General features: G+C 47.9%; 4 non-coding genes and 8 pseudogenes across 4 annotated transcripts; all 12 read right to left on the reverse strand.

Annotated features, from left to right (window-relative positions):
• Window positions 1-389: 389 nt before the first annotated feature.
• On the reverse strand, window positions 390-509 carry LOC130129447 (5S ribosomal RNA). Its single transcript, XR_008812052.1, has one exon. It is a non-coding gene; the product is annotated as a 5S ribosomal RNA (ribosomal RNA).
• Window positions 510-8,721: 8,212 nt separating this feature from the next.
• Window positions 8,722-8,841, reverse strand: LOC130129225 (5S ribosomal RNA; annotated as a pseudogene).
• A 707-nt stretch (window positions 8,842-9,548) lies between these two features.
• Window positions 9,549-9,668, reverse strand: LOC130129448 (5S ribosomal RNA). Its single transcript, XR_008812053.1, has one exon. It is a non-coding gene; the product is annotated as a 5S ribosomal RNA (ribosomal RNA).
• Window positions 9,669-11,190: 1,522 nt separating this feature from the next.
• Window positions 11,191-11,310, reverse strand: LOC130129196 (5S ribosomal RNA). Its single transcript, XR_008811977.1, has one exon. It is a non-coding gene; the product is annotated as a 5S ribosomal RNA (ribosomal RNA).
• Window positions 11,311-12,015: 705 nt separating this feature from the next.
• On the reverse strand, window positions 12,016-12,135 carry LOC130129233 (5S ribosomal RNA; annotated as a pseudogene).
• A 1,114-nt stretch (window positions 12,136-13,249) lies between these two features.
• LOC130129367 (5S ribosomal RNA) lies at window positions 13,250-13,369 on the reverse strand. Its single transcript, XR_008812009.1, has one exon. It is a non-coding gene; the product is annotated as a 5S ribosomal RNA (ribosomal RNA).
• A 701-nt stretch (window positions 13,370-14,070) lies between these two features.
• Window positions 14,071-14,190, reverse strand: LOC130129234 (5S ribosomal RNA; annotated as a pseudogene).
• A 702-nt stretch (window positions 14,191-14,892) lies between these two features.
• LOC130129235 (5S ribosomal RNA) lies at window positions 14,893-15,012 on the reverse strand (annotated as a pseudogene).
• A 703-nt stretch (window positions 15,013-15,715) lies between these two features.
• Window positions 15,716-15,835, reverse strand: LOC130129279 (5S ribosomal RNA; annotated as a pseudogene).
• Window positions 15,836-16,540: 705 nt separating this feature from the next.
• On the reverse strand, window positions 16,541-16,660 carry LOC130129237 (5S ribosomal RNA; annotated as a pseudogene).
• Window positions 16,661-17,777: 1,117 nt separating this feature from the next.
• Window positions 17,778-17,897, reverse strand: LOC130129269 (5S ribosomal RNA; annotated as a pseudogene).
• A 702-nt stretch (window positions 17,898-18,599) lies between these two features.
• LOC130129228 (5S ribosomal RNA) lies at window positions 18,600-18,719 on the reverse strand (annotated as a pseudogene).
• Between the last annotated feature and the right edge of the window lie 777 nt (window positions 18,720-19,496).

The raw sequence follows: 19,496 nt of genomic DNA on the forward strand, positions 1-19,496 counted from the left end.
CCATGAAAGGCGACGTTCCAGCCAAGACTGGACCACAGTGGAGGCTTTTTAAGGGTGGTGATCGCGTTGATGTCAAGGGCGAGAGGCTGTGACAGCGAACGCTTAGATGTCAAGGCAAGTCCAGGGAGAGAGGCTATGACAGGAGGGGTCAGCGGGTGTCAGGGGCAAACGCTTTGATATCAAGGGCGAGAGGCTGTGACCGCGAACGCTTTGATGTCGAGGGCGAGAGGCTGTGACATAAAGCTAACTAAGATACAGAAATTGAGAAGTCTTTTTACTGGTTTCTGACACAAATGTTTGTCGGGTTTCACCTATACGTCAGATTTTTCAATTGGAATTCAGTAAAAGAAAATCAAAGTACTTTGAGATGATCGTAGGGCGGAATAAAAGGCTTACAGCACCTGGTATTCCCAGGCGGTCTCCCATCCAGGTACTAACCAGGCCCGACCTTACTTTAGCTTCCGAGATCGGACGAGATCGGGCGTTATCAGGCTGGTATGGCCGTAAGCCGTCAAGCTTGAGTCTAGCAGCTTTTTCATAGATGAGTTGGCCGCCGACCTTCTTCTTTCTGTTGTCAGCTTGTTTCACCAATTTCATCTTATGACAAACTCCATCACATCCTATCGCTTTTGCTGTCCAAGAAGTCACGTTTGTAATGTAAAAATATGACTTAAAGTGTCACGTATCAGGAACGAAGCCAAAAGCAGACGGCAAAACCAGGTAAGGGAAGAATCAACTTTTTATTGAAGTAACCGATCTCACGGGTAGAGCAGGAGTCGGCTCAGTGGCAGGTAGGCAAGCAGGCAGGCAGGCAGAAGTCCATGAAAGGCGACGTTCCAGCCAAGACTGGACCATAGTGGAGGCTTTTTAAGGGTGATGATCGCGTTGATGTCAAGGGCGAGAGGCTGTGACAGCGAACGCTTAGATGTCAAGGCAAGTCCAGGGAGAGAGGCTGTGACAGGAGGGATCAGCGGGTGTCAGGGGCAAACGCTTTGATGTCAAGGGCGAGAGGCTGTGACCGCGAACGCTTTGATGTCGAGGGCGATAGGCTGTGACGTAAAGCTAACTAAGATACAGAAATTGAGAAGACTTTTTACTGGTTTCTGACACAAATGTTTGTCTGGTTTCACCTATACGTCAGATTTTTCAATTGGAATTCAGTAAAAGAAAATCAAAGTACTTTGAGATGATCGTAGGGCGGAATAAAAGGCTTACAGCACCTGGTATTCCCAGGCGGTCTCCCATCCAGGTACTAACCAGGCCCGACCTTACTTTAGCTTCCGAGATCGGACGAGATCGGGCGTTTTTTTTTTTTTGTCTTTTATTATGAAAATATATTTTTGGGAACAAAAATACATTTTTGATTGCATGTATTGTCCATCAATTCCACATTGTTACATTTGTTTTACACTTTGTTTCGCTTACACAAGATAGTATCCGTCTCTCTTTATACATAAAATAAAGCCATGCTTTCCAAATCATCAACTTAAATCAGCGCTTTGGAATCAGAACAGAAAATGAAACAAATCAGCCCTTTTGAACAAACCTTAGACTGTGTTTTTAAAAGAAAGTGACATTAAAACACCACTTTGAGATTTTAAATGACACACATTCCACATTAAACAGAATGATCCCATCCTCCCCTTAACTTCAATAAAACATAACAGAGAAAGTTAAAAGAAAACCGTAACGCGTCTTTAACTCTGTTTATATTTACACTTCCAATAATCATCATTTTCCGTTCACATCATTTCAGACTTTTTCCTCCCCTCCCTCCCTCCCTCACCAGTTCCACACAATCTCCCCCCTCCTGTTGAGGGAGAGGAGATGGCTGTCTCTGATGAAGAGCCGGGTGAAGTCCGCATCGCCGTGCGTCAGTCTGTAATGTGTTTGTTTTTTGACCATGTTTTTGAAAATGTTCCAAACCGGGATGATTCTGCGTTCAAAGTGCGCAATGTTCCGACGTGATTTGACGGCCCACCGGGCGTGACTTAAGAGGAATTTGCACAGCGCTGCGTTCTTCACCCTGCTCTTCTCCCACACTCCAAACACAAAGAATACATCCCACGAATCCCCGCTGTCCCAAATTAATCCCAGTTTGTTGACTAAGCACTTTTTCAGGGTTTCAAAGAAGCTCGCCAGCTCCGAGCAGTGGCGGTACATGTGCAATAGTGTTTCAGGCAGCAGGCCACAGACGTCGCACTCCCTGCCGACCCCCTTGTCAAATTGGTGCAGAATAACGTTAGTGAACACTTTGTTGTGTCGGATTTTGTAGTCGTTGTCTTCTGCCTCAATGCTGTTCCCTCTCACCCTCCATTGTCCCCAGATTTGTCCCACATTCAAATTGGGCATAACTTTGCCCCAGAACGGCAGAGAGGTCGGACGTTGCGACGCCTGTGCCAGAAACTTTCCATAGATCTGTTTGCTTGTCAACCTGTGTATACTCCTCCACTCTCCTCCTTGCTCCACCAACATGGCTGGGAGCTTCCCCTCTCTGTTCTGTACCACTCTCCGCTCTATGGTTGTCCGCCATTCTTTTGGGATGCTTTCCTTTAAGTCGTTATAATAGCTTGTTGTCTCCGTAATTTTGGCCTCATAGTTTATCTCCTTTATACTGTCATATATGGCTTGGGGGGGGAGAAAACCCGGCATCAGTTCATACATGACGTCCTTCAACTGGACCAAACCTGCTGTTAACATGTCATTATTACATAGAAGCTTACCTGTCTTTTGAATTTTCTTATTTAGAAAGATTGGCATTTCTCTGATGACGTTTACCGAGTCACATGCATAGTCTATATGCTTTAGAAATTCCGCGTGAGCGGACAGGACTTCTCTATAGAAACCTGGAAGCCCCGCCATCATCGGTCGCTTTAGTTGCATCAGCAGCACAAAATCGCCTATGTGAAATACCTTGTTTATGAAGTAAGCCATCAGGCTTTTCCAGCCGTGGGCTGTGGAGTCACACAGATATTTTTGCACAGTTTTGATCCTGAACGCCCTTTTTTTGCTTTCTATATCTACTAATTGAAGTCCTCCCTCTCTGTACTTACTTATTAATGTTTTTCGTGCTATTTTACTTACTTTTGCCCTCCACAAAAAATTGGTTATAATTTCATTTATTCTGTTTAATACCCATAAGGGTAGTCCTATAACTGCTAATGTATAGTTTAGTTTTGACAATATTAAGTTGTTTAGAACCACTACTCTACCTTTGAGTTTTAGGTCTCTCAGTTTCCAATAATTTAGACATTTTTCTATTTTACTAATAATTTCCGTCCATGACAGATCACGAGCTGCCACTACATCTTTACCGATGTAGGTACCTAGAATTTTTATATGCTTGCTTTGTATTTTAAAAGGTGTGGTCTCCTGCTGAGGCTCAGCCATGTTAATGAACATGATTTCTGACTTACCTACATTTATGCGGGAGCCAGAGGCTCGACCGTACATGTTTATTGCTGCCATTGCTCTCTCTATGCTTGCCATGTCCTTTACTGTTAGGGTGGTGTCATCAGCAAATTGCTGGACGACACAGGATCCTCCCCCTGGTAACTCAATACCTCTAATACCCTTGTCTTGTTTTAATAGAATTCCTAGTGGCTCTGCTATTATTGTGTACAGGATTGAGGATAGTGGACAGCCTTGTCTGACCGACCTTCCCAGAGGAAACGCATCAGTGGTTGCACCGTTGCATTTGACCTTACCTGTAGCTTTGCTATATAATAATTTTACCCAAGTTAGAAATCTGTCTCCAAAACCTACCTTCTCCAGTACATTAAACATAAATTGATGCTCTACTCGGTCAAAGGCTTTATTGAAGTCAATGGCCAGAAGGACACCTGCTTGATCTGTCTCTTTTAAATACTCCACCACATCTCTTATGGTGCGTACTGTGTCAGTGACTTCTCTCCCTGGCACACTATAAGCCTGGGTGGCTTCTATTATTGTATGTAATATTTGTTTGACTCTGTTTGCCAATATTTTCATTAGTATTTTGTAGTCATTGTTCAACAGAGTAATGGGCCTATAATTTGTTAGGTCATCCTTCTCCCCTTTCTTAAAAATTAAAGTGATCAAGCCTAGAGTCATTGACTCCGGTACCTTCTGTTCTTTTTCCATTGTTTTGTACAATTTCAGTAGTGTTGGTTTGAGCGTGTTGCAGAAAGCTTTATAGAAGTTTGCCGTCAACCCATCACTACCTGGGCTTTTATTTGACATCATTTGATTTATTGCACACTCTATATCTTCCTCAGTTATTTCCTGTTCACACGCTGATTTATCCTCATCATTTAATTTAGCAGTCATCTCTTCCAATATGTCATTTGTAGCTTGTATGTCTGAACTCTCAGTTTTAAACAAGTCACTATAAAAAGTTTGTACTGTTTCCAGAATGTCTACGAAATTGGTCACTACTTTACCTTCTTTATTTTTGATTTCTTGCAAATAACACTGATTTTGTTTTCTTTTTTCCAAGTTGAGGAAAAAAGCTGTACTTTTCTCCCCTTCTACTGCATATTGAGCACGGCTCCTCACTATAGCACCTTCACATTTTATCCTTTCAATTTCATTTATTTCATTTTGAATATTCACAAGCCTTTCAACATTGACAACCGGTTGTGCATTTAATTTAGCAATTGTATTTCTTAATGATCTTTCTTTTTCTCTAGTTTTAAAGTTCAATCTTTTCGCAAACTGAATACTTTTTTGTTTAATTCTCACTTTTAATTTCTCCCACCCCTCTATGATATTTTCCCCAAACTCAGGCTGTGAACATTCAAATGAGATCAATTTAGAGATGCATTCAACATAATCCCTTCTGTTCAGCAGGCTAGCATTAAGGTGCCACACGCCTCCCCCCCTCCCCCTCCTTTTACCCCCCATTCCCACACGCAGGATGGCATGATCACTAATGAAATTTAAACAATAGCGCACAGTATCGAAAAGGTCGATCTGCGGTTTCTTGACTAAACAAAAATCAATCCGACTTTGCCGTACAGTGTCCATTTGTGGCTGTACTCTCGAGTACTCTCGTGTTATGGGATTTCTGGTTCTCCATAAATCACAGAAATTATTCTTGGCCATAAACAGATTCAGGGCCGCTCTAGAACAGTCGTGTTTATAGCTACCGTTATCGCTAATGTCAAGCCTGCTCATCTTGACATTGAAATCCCCAACTATGATGTCACAGTCTTTAGCTATGATATTCAATTCTCGAAAGAAAGAAGACCTGTCCCCCTCGTGGTTGGGCGCATAAATGTTCAGTAATTTGTAGACAGTGTCTTCAAAAACAAAGCCCACTTTAACCCACCTCCCCCCAATGTCTTTGTCTATTAGAGTGGCATCAGCCTCAATGTGGCTACTCACCATGATGCTTACTCCTCGTGCCCGCTGAGTCCCATGGCTTGAAAAGTAGGATCCAGGCCACCTTTTCTTGCACTGAGTTTCACAGTCAGTGTCCCAGTGGGTTTCTTGGAGACAGATTATTTCTGCATCACACATTTTTACGACTTTAGTGAACTTGTCCATGTCACGTAGTCCACGTACGTTGAATGATGCTATTTTGACCATGGTGAGTGGGAAAGACAGAGAAAAACAATCCCCAAACAAAAAACATGATGCACACCCTTTTCAGTCCATTATTATTTACCCCTCTTAGTCTTGCCCTTTCTGCTTGTTCCCTCTTCCCTCCCCTTACTAACTCCATCCCATTCCGAAGCCTTAGGGTTCGGCTGTCGTCTCTCACTCCCCTGCCCGTGTAGAGGCCCTCTCTGCCCCGGCTGCCCGCAAGGCAAGGACGCAAGGCTGGCCGAACTGCCCTCCCTCTGGTTGCTGCGGCTCCTGTCCCCTGATGTTGTTACAGCCTGACCCCTCAGCGACCCGTGCGCCAGAGTGGAGACGCTCGTCGGCATCCTCCCCACCCTCTCAGAGGCCGCAGTCAAAACGCCGCTTCCTCTTTTCTCCTCCTCCTCCTCTTCCTCCTCGACCTCGCTCTCCTCCTCCATCTCATGGCGTGCAGCTGACTGGGGCCCCTCTGCTTCGCCATCAGTCGCAATGCCATCAGGATGATTTCCTGTCTCCGTCTCTTCTGCCCCGTCCTCTACTCCCTCGCCGGTGTCCCTCTCTGTCTCCTCTTTGGGATCTGCTCCAGGCATGGCTGCGCATTCTCGTGCGTAGTGTCCGATCTCCCCGCACTTGAAGCACTTGAACTCCGGGCACTCCCGTAGGATGTGTCCGGGCTGGAGGCACAGCCTGCAAACTTTAGATTGATTATCGTGCAGCACTCTGAAGTATTCAATCCCTTCCAGCGTCTCAAATTTGGTGCTGTAAGGTAAAGAGGAGACATTTTCATTGAAACGGACTTTGAGGAATCTCGTCCCGTCAAAAACGTCCGTCCCGGCCCACTTCCTCCGCTTGATAGGAGACACCGGCTCCACGCCCCACTGCTCCAGTTTAGTAACAATTTGATTGTCTGTGACATACAGGGGAAGGTTCAAAAAGGAGACGATCCTGGTGTCCCTCGTAACTTCCGATGCCACCACTCTGGAGTTTCTAATCTTGAAGCCGTCCAGCAGTCTTGTTTTCCCTTTCGGGTTACTCATCGTGAGCTCCCATCGTTTGTCGCTTTTCGACCTGCAGCCCAATACTCTCCCACACGTGTTGTCAACCGCACGCAGAAGCTCCATCATGGAGATTTTGTCTTCTCCCTCCACGTCCACATTAACCACCAGGTCTCTGTCCATCTCTCTCCCTTCCCCCTCCCTCCCCGCCGCTTCCGCTGCGACCGCCGTCTCTTTCACCAACCCCATTGCTGTGGCCCCTCCACCTCGTCTCTCTTTTCGTTTCTCCGCTCGACTCTCCACCACCACAAATTCTCCTCTCTCCCCCTTCTCCATCACGCTTTCTGCCTCAGTCGGATTCGCGTCCTGCTGGGGCTTCTTTGTTTCCGCCGCTATACCTCCATTTTGTTTGTCCGTCTGCCCGTCGTCGTAAGTCTTGTCCGGTCCGAGTGTCCTTGCCGTCTGTGCCATTTTCGTGCTTCTAAAGCCACAAAAGTTTCCCCCGTGCAGCAGAAAGCTGCTGGGGGGGAGTTAGAAACGTGATTTTCAGAGACTGCTCTCGTTTCCCCGTCGATTTAATGTCTTTTTCGTCCGCTCCGCCGCCACCACGCCAACCCGGAAGTTATCAGGCTGGTATGGCCGTAAGCCGTCGAGCTTGAGTCTTGCAGCTTTTTCATAGATGAGTTGGCCGCCGACCTCCTTCTTTCTGTTGTCAGCTTGTTTCCCCACTTTCATCTTATGACAAACTCCATCACATCCTATCGCTTTTGCTGTCCAAGGAGTCACGTTTGTAATGTAAAAATATGACTTAAAGTGTCACGTATCAGGAACGAACCCAAAAGCAGACGGGACAACCAAGTAAGGGAGAATCAACTCTTTTTTGAAGTAACCGATCTCACGGGTAGAGTAGGAGTCGGCTCAGTGGCAGTTAGGCAAGCAGGCAGGCAAGCAGGCAGAAGTCCATGAAAGGCGACGTTCCAGCCAAGACTGGACCACAGTGGAGACTTATTAAGGGTGATGATCGCGTTGATGTCTAGGGCGAGAGGCTGTGACAGCGAACGCTTAGTTGTCAAGGCAAGTCAAGGGAGAGAGGCTCTGACAGGGGGGGGGGTCAGCAGGTGTCAGGGGCAAACGCTTTGATGTCAAGGGTGAGAGGCTGTGACCGCGAACGCTTTGATGTCGAGGGTTAGAGGCTGTGACATGAAGCTCACTAAGATACAGCTATTGAGAAGACTTTTTACTGGTTTCTGACCCAAATGTTTGTCTGGTTTCACCTATACGTCAGATTTTTCAATTGGAATTCAGTAAAAGAAAATCAAAGTACTTTGAGATGATCGTAGGGCGGAATAAAAGCCTTACAGCACCTGGTATTCCCAGGCGGTCTCCCTCCCAGGTACTAACCGGGCTCGACCTTGCTTTAGCTTCCGAGATCGGGCGTTATCAGGCTGGTATGGCCGTAAGCCGTCGAGCTTGAGTCTTGCAGCTTTTTCATAGATGTGTTTGCCGCCGACCTCCTTCTTTCTGTTGTCAGCTTGTTTCACCACTTTCATCTTATGACAAACTCCATCACATCCTATCGCTTTTGCTGTCCAAGAAGTCACGTTTGTAATGTAAAAATATGACTTAAAGTGTCACGTATCAGGAACGAACCCAAAAGCAGACGGCACAACCAGGTAAGGGAAGAATCAACTTTTTATTGAAGTAACCGATCTCACGGGTAGAGCAGGAGTCGGCTCAGTGGCAGGTAGGCAAGCAGGCAGGCAGGCAGAAGTCCATGAAAGGCGACGTTCCAGCCAAGACTGGACCATAGTGTAGGCTTTTTAAGGGTGATGATCGCGTTGATGTCAAGGACGAGAGGCTGTGACAGCGAACGCTTTGATGTCAAGGCAAGTCCAGGGAGAGAGGCTGTGACAGGGGGGGTCAGCAGGTGTCAGGGGCAAACGCTTTGACGTCAAGGGCGAGAGGCTGTGACCGCGAACGCTTTGATGTCGAGGGCGAGAGGCTGTGACATAAAGCTAACTAAGATACAGCCATTGAGAAGACTTTTTACTGGTTTCTGACCCAAATTTTTGTCTGGTTTCACCTATACGTCAGATTTTTCAATTGGAATTCAGTAAAAGAAAATCAAAGTACTTTGAGATGATCGTAGGGCGGAATAACAGGCTTACAGCACCTTGTATTCCCAGGCGGTCTCCCATCCAGGTACTAACCAGGCCCGACCTTGCTTTAGCTTCCGAGATCGGACGAGATCGGGCGTTATCAGGCTGGTATGGCCGTAAGCCGTCGAGCTGGAGCCTTTCAGTTTTTTAATAGATGAGTTGGCCGCCGACCTTCTTCTTTCTGTTGTCAGCTTGTTTCACCACTTTCATCTTATGACAAACTCCATCACATCCTATCGCTTTTGCTGTCCAAGAAGTCACGTCTGTAATGTAAAAATATGACTTAAAGTGTCACGTATCAGGAACGAACCCAAAAGCAGACGGCACAAGCAGGTAAGGGAAGAATCAACTTTTTATTGAAGTAACCGATCTCACGGGTAGAGCAGGAGTCGGCTCAGTGGCAGGTAGGCAAGCAGGCAGGCAGGCAGGCAGGCAGAAGTCCATGAAAGGCGACGTTCCAGCCAAGACTGGACCACAGTGGAGGCTTTTTAAGGGTGATGATCGCGTTGATGTCAAGGGCGAGAGGCTGTGACAGCGAACGCTTAGATGTCAAGGCAAGTCCAGGGAGAGAGGCTGTGACAGGAGGGGTCAGCGGGTGTCAGGGGCAAACGCTTTGATGTCAAGGGCGAGAGGCTGTGACCGCGAACGCTTTGATGTCGAGGGCGATAGGCTGTGACATAAAGCTAACTAAGATACAGAAATTGAGAAGACTTTTTACTGGTTTCTGACACAAATGTTTGTCTGGTTTCACCTATACGTCAGATTTTTCAATTGGAATTCAGTAAAAGAAAATCAAAGTACTTTGAGATGATCGTAGGGCGGAATAAAAGGCTTACAGCACCTGGTATTCCCAGGCGGTCTCCCATCCAGGTACTAACCAGGCCCGACCTTACTTTAGCTTCCGAGATCGGACGAGATCGGGCGTTATCAGGCTGGTATGGCCGTAAGCCGTCAAGCTTGAGTCTTGCAGCTTTTTCATAGATGAGTTGGCCGCCGACCTTCTTCTTTCTGTGTCAGCTTGTTTCACCACTTTCATCTTATGACAAACTCCATCACATCCTATCGCTTTTGCTGTCCAAGAAGTCACGTTTGTAATGTAAAAATATGACTTAAAGTGTCACGTATCAGGAACGAACCCAAAAGCAGACGGCACAACCAGGTAAGGGAAGAATCAACTTTTTATTGAAGTAACCGATCTCACGGGTAGAGCAGGAGTCGGCTCAGTGGCAGGTAGGCAAGCAGGCAGGCAAGCAGGCAGAAGTCCATGAAAGGCGACGTTCCAGCCAAGACTGGACCATAGTGGAGGCTTTTTAAGGGTGATGATCGCGTTGATGTCTAGGGCGAGAGGCTGTGACAGCGAACGCTTAGTTGTCAAGGCAAGTCAAGGGAGAGAGGCTCTGACAGGGGGGGGGTCAGCAGGTGTCAGGGGCAAACGCTTTGATGTCAAGGGTGAGAGGCTGTGACCGCGAACGCTTTGATGTCGAGGGGTAGAGGCTGTGACATGAAGCTCACTAAGATACAGCCATTGAGAAGACTTTTTACTGGTTTCTGACCCAAATGTTTGTCTGGTTTCACCTATACGTCAGATTTTTCAATTGGAATTCAGTAAAAGAAAATCAAAGTACTTTGAGATGATCGTAGGGCGGAATAAAAGCCTTACAGCACCTGGTATTCCCAGGCGGTCTCCCATCCAGGTACTAACCAGACGCGACCTTGCTTTAGCTTCCGAGATCGGGCGTTATCAGGCTGGTATGGCCGTAAGCCGTCGAGCTGGAGCCTTTCAGTTTTTTAATAGATGAGTTGGCCGCCGACCTTCTTCTTTCTGTTGTCAGCTTGTTTCACCACTTTAAATCTTATGACAAACTCCATCACATCCTGTCGCTTTTGCTGTCCAAGAAGTCACGTCTGTAATGTAAAAATATGACTTAAAGTGTCACGTATCAGGAACGAACCCAAAAGCAGACGGCACAAGCAGGTAAGGGAAGAATCAACTTTTTATTGAAGTAACCGATCTCACGGGTAGAGCAGGAGTCGGCTCAGTGGCAGGTAGGCAAGCAGGCAGGCAGGCAGGCAGGCAGAAGTCCATGAAAGGCGACGTTCCAGCCAAGACTGGACCACAGTGGAGGCTTTTTAAGGGTGATGATCGCGTTGATGTCAAGGGCGAGAGGCTGTGACAGCGAACGCTTAGATGTCAAGGCAAGTCCAGGGAGAGAGGCTGTGACAGGAGGGGTCAGCGGGTGTCAGGGGCAAACGCTTTGATGTCAAGGGCGAGAGGCTGTGACCGCGAACGCTTTGATGTCGAGGGCGATAGGCTGTGACATAAAGCTAACTAAGATACAGAAATTGAGAAGACTTTTTACTGGTTTCTGACACAAATGTTTGTCTGGTTTCACCTATACGTCAGATTTTTCAATTGGAATTCAGTAAAAGAAAATCAAAGTACTTTGAGATGATCGTAGGGCGGAATAAAAGGCTTACAGCACCTGGTATTCCCAGGCGGTCTCCCATCCAGGTACTAACCAGGCCCGACCTTACTTTAGCTTCCGAGATCGGACGAGATCGGGCGTTATCAGGCTGGTATAGCCGTAAGCCGTCGAGTTTGAGTCTTGCAGCTTTTTCATAGATGTGTTTGCCGCCGACCTTCTTCTTTCTGTTGTCAGCTTGTTCCACCACTTTCATCTTATGACAAACTCCATCACATCCTATCGCTTTTGCTGTCCAAGAAGTCACGTTTGTAATGTAAAAATATGACTTAAAGTGTCACGTATCAGGAACGAACCCAAAAGCGGACGGCAGAACCAGGTAAGGGAAGAACCAACTTTTTATTGAAGTAACCGATCTCACGGGTAGAGCAGGAGTCGGCTCAGTGGCAGGTAGGCAAGCAGGCAGGCAAGCAGGCAGAAGTCCATGAAAGGCGACGTTCCAGCCAAGACTGGACCACAGTGGAGGCTTTTTAAGGGTGATGATCGCGTTGATGTCAAGGGCGAGAGGCTGTGACAGCGAACGCTTAGTTGTCAAGGCAAGTCCAGGGAGAGAGGCTCTGACAGGGGGAGGGTCAGCAGGTGTCAGGGGCAAACGCTTTGATGTCAAGGGCGAGAGGCTGTGACCGCGAACGCTTTGATGTCGAGGGCGAGAGGCTGTGACATAAAGCTAACTAAGATACAGCCATTGAGAAGACTTTTTACTGGTTTCTGACACAAATGTTTGTCTGGTTTCACCTATACGTCAGATTTTTCAATTGGAATTCAGTAAAAGAAAATCAAAGTACTTTGAGATGATCGTAGGGCGGAATAAAAGGCTTACAGCACCTGGTATTCCCAGGCGCTCTCCCATCCAGGTACTAACCGGGCCCGACCTTGCTTTAGCTTCCGAGATCGGACGAGATCGGGCGTTATCAGGCTGGTATGGCCGTAAGCCGTCGAGCTTGAGTCTTGCAGCTTTTTCATAGATGAGTTGGCCGCCGACCTTCTTCTTTCTGTTGTCAGCTTGTTTCACCACTTTCATCTTATTTTTTTCTTTTTAATTTATTTCTGATTTTTCCCTTTTTTCTCCCAATTTAGTGGCCAATTGATCCCTATTTTAATTCAAACACCCACCCTCGTATTGCATGCGTTCGCCAACTGCATCTCTCCGGCCGGCAGTCTCGAAGGAAAGCGCCTCCCCACTTTCGTGACAAGGCGAATCCAAGCCGAACCACTGTTTTTCCGACACACACAGAGACGCATTCACATGATGAACACAAGCCGACTCCGCCCCCCTCCCGAAGACAGCGTTGCCAATGATTGCTGCTTCATCGAGTCCGGCCATAGTCGGATCTGACGAGACCGGGGCGCGAACCCCAGTCCCCAGTGGGCAACTGCATCGACACCAAGCCGATGCTTAGACCGCTACGCCACCGCGGACCTCACCACTTTCATCTTATGACAAACTCCATCACATCCTATCGCTTTTGCTGTCCAAGAAGTCACGTTTGTAATTTAAAAATATGACTTAAAGTGTCACGTATCAGGAACGAACCCAAAAGCAGACGGCACAACCAGGTAAGGGAAGAATCAACTTTTTATTGAAGTAACCGATCTCACGGGTAGAGCAGGAGTCGGCTCAGTGGCAGGTAGGCAAGCAGGCAGGCAGGCAGAAGTCCATGAAAGGCGACGTTCCAGCCAAGACTGGACCATAGTGGAGGCTTTTTAAGGGTGATGATCGCGTTGATGTCAAGGACGAGAGGCTGTGACAGCGAACGCTTAGTTGTCAAGGCATGTCCAGGGAGAGAGGCTGTGACAGGGGGAGGGTCAGCAGGTGTCAGGGGCAAACGCTTTGATGTCAAGGGCGAGAGGCTGTGACCGCGAACGCTTTGATGTCGAGGGCAAGAGGCTGTGACATAAAGCTAACTAAGATACAGCCATTGAGAAGACTTTTTACTGTTTTCTGACACAAATGTTTGTCTGGTTTCACCTATACGTCAGATTTTTCAATTGGAATTCAGTAAAAGAAAATCAAAGTACTTTGAGATGATCGTAGGGCGGAATAAAAGGCTTACAGCACCTGGTATTCCCAGGCGGTCTCCCATCCAGGTACTAACCAGGCCCGACCTTGCTTTAGCTTCCGAGATCGGACGAGATCGGGCGTTATCAGGCTGGTATGGCCGTAAGCCGTCGAGCTTGGGTCTTGCAGCTTTTTCATAGATGAGTTGGCCGCCGACCTTCTTCTTTCTGTTGTCAGCTTGTTTCCCCACTTTCATCTTATGACAAACTCCATCACATCCTATCGCTTTTGCTGTCCAAGGAGTCACGTTTGTAATTTAAAAATATGACTTAAAGTGTCACGTATCAGGAACGAACCCAAAAGCAGACGGGACAACCAGGTAAGGGAGAATCAAGTCTTTTTTGAAGTAACCGATCTCACGGGTAGAGCAGGAGTCGGCTCAGTGGCAGGCAGGCAAGCAGGCAGGCAAGCAGGCAGAAGTCCATGAAAGGCGACGTTCCAGCCAAGACTGGACCACAGTGGAGGCTTTTTAAGGGTGATGATCGCGTTGATGTCAAGGGCGAGAGGCTGTGACAGCGAACGCTTTGATGTCAAGGCAAGTCCAGGGAGAGAGGCTGTGACAGGGGGGTCAGCAGGTGTCAGGGGCAAACGCTTTGATGTCAAGGGCGAGAGGCTGTGACCGCGAACGCTTTGATGTCGAGGGCGAGAGGCTGTGACATAAAGCTAACTAAGATACAACCATTGAGAAGACTTTTTACTGGTTTCTGACCCAAATGTTTGTCTGGTTTCACCTATACGTCAGATTTTTCAATTGGAATTCAGTAAAAGAAAATCAAAGTACTTTGAGATGATCGTAGGGCGGAATAAAAGGCTTACAGCACCTGGTATTCCCAGGCGCTCTCCCATCCAGGTACTAACCGGGCCCGACCTTGCTTTAGCTTCCGAGATCGGACGAGATCGGGCGTTATCAGGCTGGTATGGCCGTAAGCCGTCGAGCTTGAGTCTTGCAGCTGTTTCATAGATGAGTTGGCCGCCGACCTTCTTCTTTCTGTTGTCAGCTTGTTTCCCCACTTTCATCTTATGACAAACTCCATCACATCCTATCGCTTTTGCTGTCCAAGGAGTCACGTTTGTAATGTAAAAATATGACTTAAAGTGTCACGTATCAGGAACGAACCCAAAAGCAGACGGGACAACCAGGTAAGGGAGAATCAAGTCTTTATTGAAGTAACCGATCTCACGGGTAGTGCAGGAGTCGGCTCAGTGGCAGGTAGGCAAGCAGGCAGGCAAGCAGGCAGAAGTCCATGAAAGGCGACGTTCCAGCCAAGACTGGACCACAGTGGAGGCTTTTTAAGGGTGATGATCGCGTTGATGTCAAGGGCGAGAGGCTGTGACAGCGAACGCTTAGATGTCAAGGCAAGTCCAGGGAGAGAGGCTGTGACAGGGGGGGTCAGCAGGTGTCAGGGGCAAACGCTTTGATGTCAAGGGCGAGAGGCTGTGACCGCGAACGCTTTGATGTCGAGGGCGAGAGGCTGTGACATAAAGCTCACTAAGATACAGCCATTGAGAAGACTTTTTACTGGTTTCTGACCCAAATGTTTGTCTGGTTTCACCTATACGTCAGATTTTTCAATTGGAATTCAGTAAAAGAAAATCAAAGTACTTTGAGATGATCGTAGGGCGGAATAAAAGGCTTACAGCACCTGGTATTCCCAGGCGCTCTCCCATCCAGGTACTAACCGGGCCCGACCTTGCTTTAGCTTCCGAGATCGGACGAGATCGGGCGTTATCAGGCTGGTATGGCCGTAAGCCGTCGAGCTTGAGTCTTGCAGCTGTTTCATAGATGAGTTGGCCGCCGACCTTCTTCTTTCTGTTGTCAGCTTGTTTCACCACTTTCATCTTATGACAAACTCCATCACATCTTATCGCTTTTGCTGTCCAAGAAGTCACGTTTGTAATGTAAAAATATGACTTAAAGTGTCACGTATCAGGAACGAACCCAAAAGCAGACGGCACAACCAGGTAAGGGAAGAATCAACTTTTTATTGAAGTAACCGATCTCACGGGTAGAGCAGGAGTCGGCTCAGTGGCAGGTAGGCAAGCAGGCAGGCAGGCAGGCAGAAGTCCATGAAAGGCGACGTTCCAGCCAAGACTGGACCACAGTGGAGGCTTTTTAAGGGTGATGATCGCGTTGATGTCAAGGGCGAGAGGCTGTGACAGCGAACGCTTAGATGTCAAGGCAAGTCCAGGGAGAGAGGCTCTGACAGGGGGGGTCAGCAGGTGTCAGGGGCAAACGCTTTGATGTCAAGGGCGAGAGGCTGTGACCGCGAACGCTTTGATGTCGAGGGCGAGAGGCTGTGACATAAAGCTAACTAAGATACAACCATTGAGAAGACTTTTTACTGGTTTCTGACCCAAATGTTTGTCTGGTTTCACCTATACGTCAGATTTTTCAATTGGAATTCAGTAAAAGAAAATCAAAGTACTTTGAGATGATCGTAGGGCGGAATAAAAGGCTTACAGCACCTGGTATTCCCAGGCGGTCTCTCATCCAGGTACTAACCAGGCCCGACCTTACTTTTGCTTCCGAGATCGGACGAGATCGGGCGTTATCAGGCTGGTATGGCCGTAAGCCGTCAAGCTTGAGTCTTGCAGCTTTTTCATAGATGAGTTGGCCGCCGACCTTCTTCTTTCTGTTGTCAGCTTGTTTCACCACTTTCATCTTATGACAAACTCCATCACATCCTATCGCTTTTGCTGTCCAAGAAGTCACGTTTGTAATGTAAAAATATGACTTAAAGTGTCACGTATCAGGAACGAACCCAAAAGCAGACGGCACAACCAGGTAAGGGAAGAATCAACTTTTTATTGAAGTAACCGATCTCACGGGTAGAGCAGGAGTCGGCTCAGTGGCAGGCAGGCAAGCAGGCAGGCAAGCAGGCAGAAGTCCATGAAAGGCGACGTTCCAGCCAAGACTGGACCATAGTGGAGGCTTTTTAAGGGTGATGATCGCGTTGATGTCAAGGGCGAGAGGCTGTGACAGCGAACGCTTAGTTGTCAAGGCAAGTCCAGGGAGAGAGGCTCTGACAGGGGGAGGGTCAGCAGGTGTCAGGGGCAAACGCTTTGATGTCAAGGGCGAGAGGCTGTGACCGCGAACGCTTTGATGTCGAGGGCGAGAGGCTGTGACATAAAGCTAACTAAGATACAGCCATTGAGAAGACTTTTTACTGGTTTCTGACACAAATGTTTGCCTGGTTTCACCTCTACGTCAGATTTTTCAATTGGAATTCAGGAAAAGAAAATCAAAGTACTTTGAGATGATCGTAGGGCGGAATAAAAGGCTTACAGCACCTGGTATTCCCAGGCGCTCTCCCATCCAGGTACTAACCGGGCCCGACCTTGCTTTAGCTTCCGAGATCGGACGAGATCGGGCGTTATCAGGCTGGTATGGCCGTAAGCCGTCGAGCTTGAGTCTTGCAGCTTTTTCATAGATGAGTTGGCCGCCGACCTTCTTCTTTCTGTTGTCAGCTTGTTTCACCACTTTCATCTTATTTTTTTTTTAAAAAAATTATTTCTGATTTTTCCCTTTTTTCTCCCAATTTAGTGGCCAATTGATCCCTATTTTAATTCAAACACCCACCCTCGTATTGCATGCGTTCGCCAACTGCATCTCTCCGGCCGGCAGTCTCGAAGGAAAGCGCCTCCCCACTTTCGTGACAAGGCGAATCCAAGCCGAACCACTGTTTTTCCGACAAACACAGAGACGCATTCACATGACGAACACAAGCCGACTCCGCCCCCCTCCCGAAGACAGCGTTGCCAATGATTGCTGCTTCATCGAGTCCGGCCATAGTCGGATCTGACGAAACCGGGGCGCGAACCCCAGTCCCCAGTGGGCAACTGCATCGACACCAAGCCGATGCTTAGACCGCTACGCCACCGCGGACCTCACCACTTTCATCTTATGACAAACTCCATCACATCCTATCGCTTTTGCTGTCCAAGAAGTCACGTTTGTAATGTAAAAATATGACTTAAAGTGTCACGTATCAGGAACGAACCCAAAAGCAGACGGCACAACCAGGTAAGGGAAGAATCAACTTTTTATTGAAGTAACCGATCTCACGGGTAGAGCAGGAGTCGGCTCAGTGGCAGGCAGGCAAGCAGGCAGGCAAGCAGGCAGAAGTCCATGAAAGGCGACGTTCCAGCCAAGACTGGACCACAGTGGAGGCTTTTTAAGGGTGATGATCGCGTTGATGTCAAAGGCGAGAGGCTGTGACAGCGAACGCTTTGATGTCAAGGCAAGTCCAGGGAGAGAGGCTGTGACAGGGGGGGTCAGCAGGTGTCAGGGGCAAACGCTTTGATGTCAAGGGCGAGAGGCTGTGACCGCGAACGCTTTGATGTCGAGGGCGAGAGGCTGTGACATAAAGCTAACTAAGATACAACCATTGAGAAGACTTTTTACTGGTTTCTGACCCAAATGTTTGTCTGGTTTCACCTATACGTCAGATTTTTCAATTGGAATTCAGTAAAAGAAAATCAAAGTACTTTGAGATGATCGTAGGGCGGAATAAAAGGCTTACAGCACCTGGTATTCCCAGGCGGTCTCCCATCCAGGTACTAACCGGGCCCGACCTTACTTTAGCTTCCGAGATCGGACGAGATCGGGCGTTATCAGGCTGGTATGGGCGTAAGCCGTCGAGCTTGAGTCTTGCAGCTGTTTCATAGATGAGTTGGCCGCCGACCTTCTTCTTTCTGTTGTCAGCTTGTTTCCCCACTTTCATCTTATGACAAACTCCATCACATCCTATCGCTTTTGCTGTCCAAGGAGTCACGTTTGTAATGTAAAAATATGACTTAAAGTGTCACGTATCAGGAACGAACCCAAAAGCAGACGGGACAACCAGGTAAGGGAGAATCAAGTCTTTATTGAAGTAACCGATCTCTCGGGTAGAGCAGGAGTCGGCTCAGTGGCAGGTAGGCAAGCAGGCAGGCAAGCAGGCAGAAGTCCATGAAAGGCGACGTTCCAGCCAAGACTGGACCATAGTGGACGCTTTTTAAAGGTGATGATCGCGTTGATGTCAAGGGCGAGAGGCTGTGACAGCGAACGCTTAGATGTCAAGGCAAGTCCAGGGAGAGAGGCTGTGACAGGGGGGGTCAGCAGGTGTCAGGGGCAAACGCTTTGATGTCAAGGGCGAGAGGCTGTGACCGCGAACGCTTTGATGTCGAGGGCGAGAGGCTGTGACATAAAGCTCACTAAGATACAGCCATTGAGAAGACTTTTTACTGGTTTCTGACCCAAATGTTTGTCTGGTTTCACCTATACGTCAGATTTTTCAATTGGAATTCAGTAAAAGAAAATCAAAGTACTTTGAGATGATCGTAGGGCGGAATAAAAGGCTTACAGCACCTGGTATTCCCAGGCGCTCTCCCATCCAGGTACTAACCAGGCCCGACCTTGCTTTAGCTTCCGAGATCGGACGAGATCGGGCGTTATCAGGCTGGTATGGCCGTAAGCCGTCGAGCTTGAGTCTTGCAGCTGTTTCATAGATGAGTTGGCCGCCGACCTTCTTCTTTCTGTTGTCAGCTTGTTTCACCACTTTCATCTTATGACAAACTCCATCACATCCTATCGCTTTTGCTGTCCAAGAAGTCACGTTTGTAATGTAAAAATATGACTTAAAGTGTCACGTATCAGGAACGAACCCAAAAGCAGACGGCACAACCAGGTAAGGGAAGAATCAACTTTTTATTGAAGTAACCGATCTCAAGGGTAGAGCAGGAGTCGGCTCAGTGGCAGGTAGGCAAGCAGGCAGGCAGGCAGAAGTCCATGAAAGGCGACGTTCCAGCCAAGACTGGACCATAGTGGAGGCTTTTTAAGGGTGATGATCGCGTTGATGTCAAGGACGAGAGGCTGTGACAGCGAACGCTTAGATGTCAAGGCAAGTCCAGGGAGAGAGGCTGTGACAGGGGGGGTCAGCAGGTGTCAGGGGCAAACGCTTTGATGTCAAGAGCGAGAGGCTGTGACCGCGAACGCTTTGATGTCGAGGGCGAGAGGCTGTGACATAAAGCTAACTAAGATACAGCCATTGAGAAGACTTTTTACTGGTTTCTGACCCAAATGTTTGTCTGGTTTCACCTATACGTCAGATTTTTCAATTGGAATTCAGTAAAAGAAAATCAAAGTACTTTGAGATGATCGTAGGGCGGAATAAAAGGCTTACAGCACCTGGTATTCCCAGGCGGTCTCCCATCCAGGTACTAACCAGGCCCGACCGTGCTTTAGCTTCCGAGA

Source organism: Lampris incognitus, chromosome 18 (assembly GCF_029633865.1).
Source record: "Lampris incognitus isolate fLamInc1 chromosome 18, fLamInc1.hap2, whole genome shotgun sequence".
Taxonomy (NCBI): domain Eukaryota; kingdom Metazoa; phylum Chordata; class Actinopteri; order Lampriformes; family Lampridae; genus Lampris; species Lampris incognitus.